Consider the following 6421-nt stretch of genomic DNA (forward strand, 5'->3'; position numbering starts at 1 on the left):
AATAACAGTGAGTGAATGGCCAGGGGAAAGAAGGGCAGGAGTAGGAGAGCCTTGTAGAGTCTGAGGATGGAAGATCAACCTTAGAGCTCCATGTTGTAATGTTGGTAGTAGAGCAGAGGTAGCTTATAAATCCCCTCATCTTCCCCATTATCAGTTCGCAGAGGTGTTGGAATATAAATTACTACTTTCCAATCAGGGGTATATCAAAACCTTTTTATTTCAACAAGTTACAATGCCTTTTCTTTTGGATTGTTTTAATTAAAAAAGAACTCTGAGGCTACAGTATTGTTTCTTGTAGGGCTCCTGTCCTCTCCTATATTAAAGAACTCCCCTGTTGCTTTCTTAGGGTTATTAAATCAGCAAAAAACAACAACAACAACAAAAGTATTAGTTCAGTTTTCCTTTTTATAATAGGTATCATTGTTCATTTTGAAATGAGGTATGTGAGTTTTCTTTTTTAAAGAAATAAGTTTAAGAAAATTTAAACCAAAGGGAATTCACCAGTGTGAATTCCCAGTGCTTAGGACTCTGGGCTTCCACTGCAGGGGGCACAGTTTCGATCCTTAGTCAGGGAACTATGATCCCTCATGCCATGCAGCACGACAGGGAAAAAAAAAGAAATAAGTTCCAACGCAGGACATTTTAAAAGCTGTATCTCTGATTATATTACATACACTAAAGTTACCACACTGGTTAAGCTATGAATGAATAAAGTGGATAAACCAGTTAATGGTAGAATCTTTAAAAATAGTTATTTATTGAAAATAACTAAAATATTAGAACACTAATTGAATGAAAGTTGCAATTCAAAGGAGCCAGGATATAGTAAGAGTCACAGTTGTACAACCAGAAATCATATTCAAAAATTTCAAAATTTGAATCGTCAAAATTTGCACATGGAATACTTAATAAGCTAGAAATTGGAAAGCACTTCCAAGGAAATTACCATTTCATTTGCTAATTAAAAAACTATATGTGGTTATTTTACATAGATTTTAACACAATCTGAATATAACATATATATATATCCTTTATCATATTACAGAATGTTATATCCTTTATATTACAGAATGTTATTATATGAATTGTATATGAAAATCCTGTCTTTGCACAGACCCTCCATTAAATGCTTAGTGTACTTACAGGTGCAGAAATGATTGTATATTATTAGACAATTTGGAGTTGAGTGCAGAGAGCCCCTGTTTAGTTGCTAACTTGCTTTGTGACTTTGGGCAAGTCACATTCCCTCTTTGGACCATGTCTTGTTCATTATTGTATTTCCAGCATTGAGCATGTAGGCACATAATAAATGTTTGTTGAATGAATAAATAAATGGGCCTCAAGTTTCCTCATCTGTAAATTGAGGGATTTGGATTAGCCCTGTAAACTCCTTTTCGGATATTCCATATATATGTGTACATATATATATACACACACGCACACACATATGTACATATGTATATATATATAAGTAATCCCACTAAATGGGCTCCAACTATATATATTTGGGTATTTTAAAACATATTTCTAAATAACCGTAGTAAAAAAAAATAGAAAATCTTTAGAATTAAATGATCATGAAAATTTGGCGTGAAGATCAAGAAATGGAATCATTCTAAAAGTGTTATGAGGTGATTCATAAGGGACCATGAGAAGATGTATGAGAAAAGCTTACTTGCAATCACTGCTGTCATGGAATCTTGTGCATTACACACAAAGAGAAAAATTTCATTTTGCACTTGTCTCTCCACAGGCCTGGATGGACTTGCCTTCCCATCCACAGCTGGTTGTCCTAAGGGTGGGACTTGAGCCAGTCAGTTGGGTGGTACTGGATCAGAGAAAGCGGTATGTTGATCTTGAGCCACAGGTGAGCAGAATCAACAGTCTAAGGAATCTGGCCCACAAAAAGAGGGTGGCAGATGCCCAAGTGAGAGAAAGACCATGGGGACCCCAGAGACTGGTGGAGCAAGTAGCTGCTGGACAAGCTTTCAGGTCTGTGGAGGTTCAGCTGCTCTTCTTGCAGGGATTCAGTGAAAGCCTCTTAAATCCCTTCCCCCACCATCTCTACCCTAACCCCTTACTTATCATTTATCCTGATTTGGAGAGTACTGTGTCCAGTTTTAGCCTCTATAATAAGATACCTAGAGCCAGTCTAGAGAAAAGCTGCCAGTGTTTAATATTCATACTTTTCTATACAAATGATTCTACTGACCTCATGACTAGATACACTTTAAGAAGGATTAAAGTGGCAGTAATTTTTAGTTTGGTAAAGAGAATACTGAGGGAATTTTCCAAATTCTTGATAATCCCTTTAAAGCAAATTCTGATGAGCTGCATACCACTCTATGAAGTCTGAGAAAGGAAATGGACTTAAATACAGCAGCAGGTATTAGTTTCTTGTGAAGAGGAATTTCTTGGCATGTTAAACAAAATTGTGAAGTGCCAGGGACCATGAGATTTACTTTTCTTGGCGTTCTTAACAAATTGGGCAAAAGTCACCTCTTAGGATGGTTTATATGTGCACTTACCTGATGGTCTCTTAAATTTCTTCCTATCCCCAAAGGTAAAATATTTTAGTCCCAGAATGTGAGGAATGGTAGAATCGATAATGGAGGAGGAAATGAGATATAACAACAAAATTGGACAGTGGGGAAGGAATATCTAAACTCTGACAAGAGCTTTCCTTCCTTTAACATACATCTGTTGAGTTGTCACCCAGCTCACCCCTTTAACTGGTTCTCCCCTGAGAAGGGGGTGCAGTCCAAAGAAATGTTGTCCTAGCAGCTGTATTTGTGCTGTGTGACTCTGCTTTTATGGGCATCTCTTCCAGGTTAGGCCAAAGGCTGTCTCTGGGGAATTTGAAATAAAAACTGAGGGACTAAATGAGTAGATTGCAGCATATAAATTTGCAAGATATTCATGGCTCTTTATTGTGCACATTACAGAAAAGGAGAAAACAGGTTCCAAGCTAGGTGGAAGATGAATTTTGAGAACTGTGCCTTCGTTCAAATCCTTTCCCGTGGTCTCTGCGTTCTTGCTGTTGCATTCCACGGAGCACTGCTATATCCTCTAGTATAGTGTGTATGTGTTTTACTTAAGCTGGTGCCAGTAGATGTCTATCACTTGAACCCAAGTGTCCTAACATACACACTTTTCCAGAACTGACAAAAAGGATCTCCAACCTGCTGCAAGCTTTCTCCTTTTCCCTCAGTCAATGCAAAATTGGCTCTGTTGCCTCCATATCCATCTTGAATGAATGGGTCAGAAGGAACTTTCTGAGTTAAGGGAGAAATTGGGTGAACACATGTCCTGGCTCCATCACTTACAAATTGTATGATCTTGGGAAAGAAACCTTTCTGAGCCTCAGTGTCATCATGTGTAAAATGGATCAAAGGTTCATCTGTAAAATGGGGGAAATATCTACTTCATAAGTAGGACCGTTTAGAACTCTTTACATGTATTACCCCACTTAATATTTATACTGACTCTGCTCATGTAGGTGCTCAGTGAAAGTTTGTAATTATTAATATTCTTACTTTTCAGATGAGGAAACCTTACAATTTTCCCAAGCTCACCAGCTGGTAACCTGGAGCAAATTCTGTTAACGACTTGCTCCAGTGCTTTGCTCACAAGCGAAACTGAAAAAACGGGACATTCCCATTCCCATGATCAGCACATAGCCATACAGCTATTCACTTGCGCATCCTCTGCCTGCCTCTGGTGGCATGGTCTGGGGACTTGCCTCTCTGCTTCCAAACACTCCTCGGAGTGGAGGGGTGGTGTCAAGAGAGTCAAGGGAAACTGACTTCCAAGACAAAGCACTTCTAGTCCTAATTTCTGGTGCCTAGAGCTTCAGACACTGTAGACCTAAAGATCTTTCTAAAAGGTAAATCTGATGGGGTCACTCCCTTATTAAAAACCCTTTGTAGACTCTCCATAGACTTCAAGATAATTCCCCTGACCATGGTCCCTCCAGACTCACTTCTTGCCACTTTGTTCCCACGTACATCTTGTATTTTCCTCATTTCCCCACTTTAAGTTTTGTGTTTTTTTTAATAAATTTACTTATTTTTGGTCAGGTCTTCGTTGCTGCGTGGGCTTTCTCTAGTTGCGGTGAGCAGGGGTTATTCTTTGTTGTGGTGCACGGGCTTCTCATTGTAGTGGCTTCTCTTGTTGCAGAGCACGGACTCTAGGTGCGTGGGCTTCAGTAGTTGTGGCACACAGGCTCAATAGTTGTGGCTCACGGGCTCCAGAGCGCAGGCTCAGTAGTTGTGGTGCACGGGTTTAGTTGCTCCACGGCAGGTGGGATCTTCCTGGACCAGGGCTTGAACTTGTGTCTCCTGCATTGGCAGGCAGGTTCTTTTTTTTGTTTGTTTGTTTTTTAATTTTTTTATTTTTTACAATAAACTGCATATATTTAGAGTGTACAATTTGGTATCCCAATCTCCCAATTCATTCCACCCCCAGGCAGGCAGATTCTTAACCACTGCGCCACCAGGGAAGTTCCCCCCACTTTAAGTTCTATATGTGTGCTAACTTCTGGGCCTTTTTGATTTATTTCTTCCTCTCAACTCTCTACCTGACCCCTATCCCTTCCCCTTGTCTACCTCTTACATTTTTTTCAGGTGTAGATTTCACCTGAAAGGTGTAGAAATCACCTTTGACAAAAATCTTCCAGGTGCCCCCAAGGCTTGGATAAGGGCCTTTTTTTTGGTCTCCTTTCATGCCTGTGCTTACACCATTATAGAATTTGATTTTATCAGATTACCTGTTTACTTCTCTGACTTCCCTCTCTGGACTCTAAGCTACCTGGACTGTAAAGCACTAGTAATACAACAGTCCTGTCCTCAAGGTAGAGTGGGAAGAATCTTAATTTCTCCACTAAAACGGTTCTGGGGTGGCTGCCACATACAGTTTCATCATTTTTAGGGATCCCAACTCAAATTATTAGACAAAGATGGTGATCAGAGATGCACGGTGAATTAAGCTTCTACTTCTAAGGGAACCACAAAGATACGAGCCATGCTAGAAAAAAACCCACAACCTTACCTTGCAACCATCGCCTGCCTCAGGTATGCACTTGCCTATTTAGTAAAGACTGCATTGTAGAGCACCTATCCTATTGAACGTGCCAAAGGCTATTAGGTGAGGGGACACAAGGATGAGCAAAACAGCATGAACTCTGGCTTCAGAGCTTAGAGTTTAGTGGGAGAAATAGACATACATAACCAAACACATGCATATATGTAGTGAAAACCTTGATAGGTGCGCCATGGAGAAGTCCTGGGTGCTATAAAAGCTCATAACACGGGAATATGGATGAGAGGATAGAGGGCCTATGTAGCACTACTCCTCTGAGAAAGTGACCTGGGAGGTAAGATGAAAGACTACATAGGAATAAACTAGGCTGAGGCTGAGAAGGAGGGATAAGAGTGAGAGCTTCCCAGTGTGAGCTGAGGTGGGAGGGAGGTCGGCCCTTGAAGGAACTGAGAGAACCATATAGCTGGAGCACTTCCAGAGGAGGGGAGAGGAGAGGACCTACCTGGAGAGGTAGGCAGAGGCTGCCTGGAGGCCTTGCAGGCCTGAATTCGCCTTATTGTCTCGAAGACACACCTTGCTCCTCTCAGGACAAATGGTAAGGGAAAACCCTGGGTATGGCATTCCAGGGTCATCCGGCGTGACTGACTGCTGATAACCAGTCTCTAAATGAACTGTGGTACATGAAAATCACTATCCCAAAGCCTAGAATCTTTTTTTTAAATTAATTTATTTGTTTATTGGCTGTGTTGGGTCGTTGTTGCTGCACACGGGCTTTCTCTAGTTGTGGCGAGCGGGGGCGACTCTTTGTTGTGGTGCACAGCCTCCTCATTGTGGTGGCTTCTCTTCTTGCAGAGCATGGGCTCCAGAAGTTGCGGCACATGGGCTTAATAGTTGTGGCACATGGGCCTAGTTGCTCTGCGGCATGTGGGACCTTCCTGGAGCAGGGATCAAACCCATGTCCCCTGCATTGGCAGGCGGATTCTTAACCACTGCGCCACCTAGGAAGCCCAAGCCTAGAATCTTTAGTAGAAACCCAAAACCTTTGAGATAATATGTTAATGGCAGAAAAACAAGCCTTGCCTTCCCTCCTGCCTTGCTCTCTGGCCCAACCTCATGTCTTTAAGTGATGTAGCCCAGCAGTGGTCTGTGGCATAAAGCAGCTTCTCTTTCCCTTCAGGTTCTTTGCAGCTGGTGGGGATTGGTTGGGAAGGAACTTCCTGCTCTTCTTCAAGGCATCTCGAAGGATTTTTGACCTCCTGGTAGGCTCTCAGCCCTCCCACTCTGAACCAACTGCTGCCACCTTGAACTTGAGGCTCTTTTCCGTCCTCACTGCTTCAAATTTTATGTATGTAAATATGTGTGTGATTGTATGTATTTGGTT

Source organism: Hippopotamus amphibius, chromosome 2 (genome assembly GCF_030028045.1).
Source record: "Hippopotamus amphibius kiboko isolate mHipAmp2 chromosome 2, mHipAmp2.hap2, whole genome shotgun sequence".
In the NCBI taxonomy this organism is placed as follows: Eukaryota; Metazoa; Chordata; class Mammalia; order Artiodactyla; family Hippopotamidae; genus Hippopotamus; species Hippopotamus amphibius.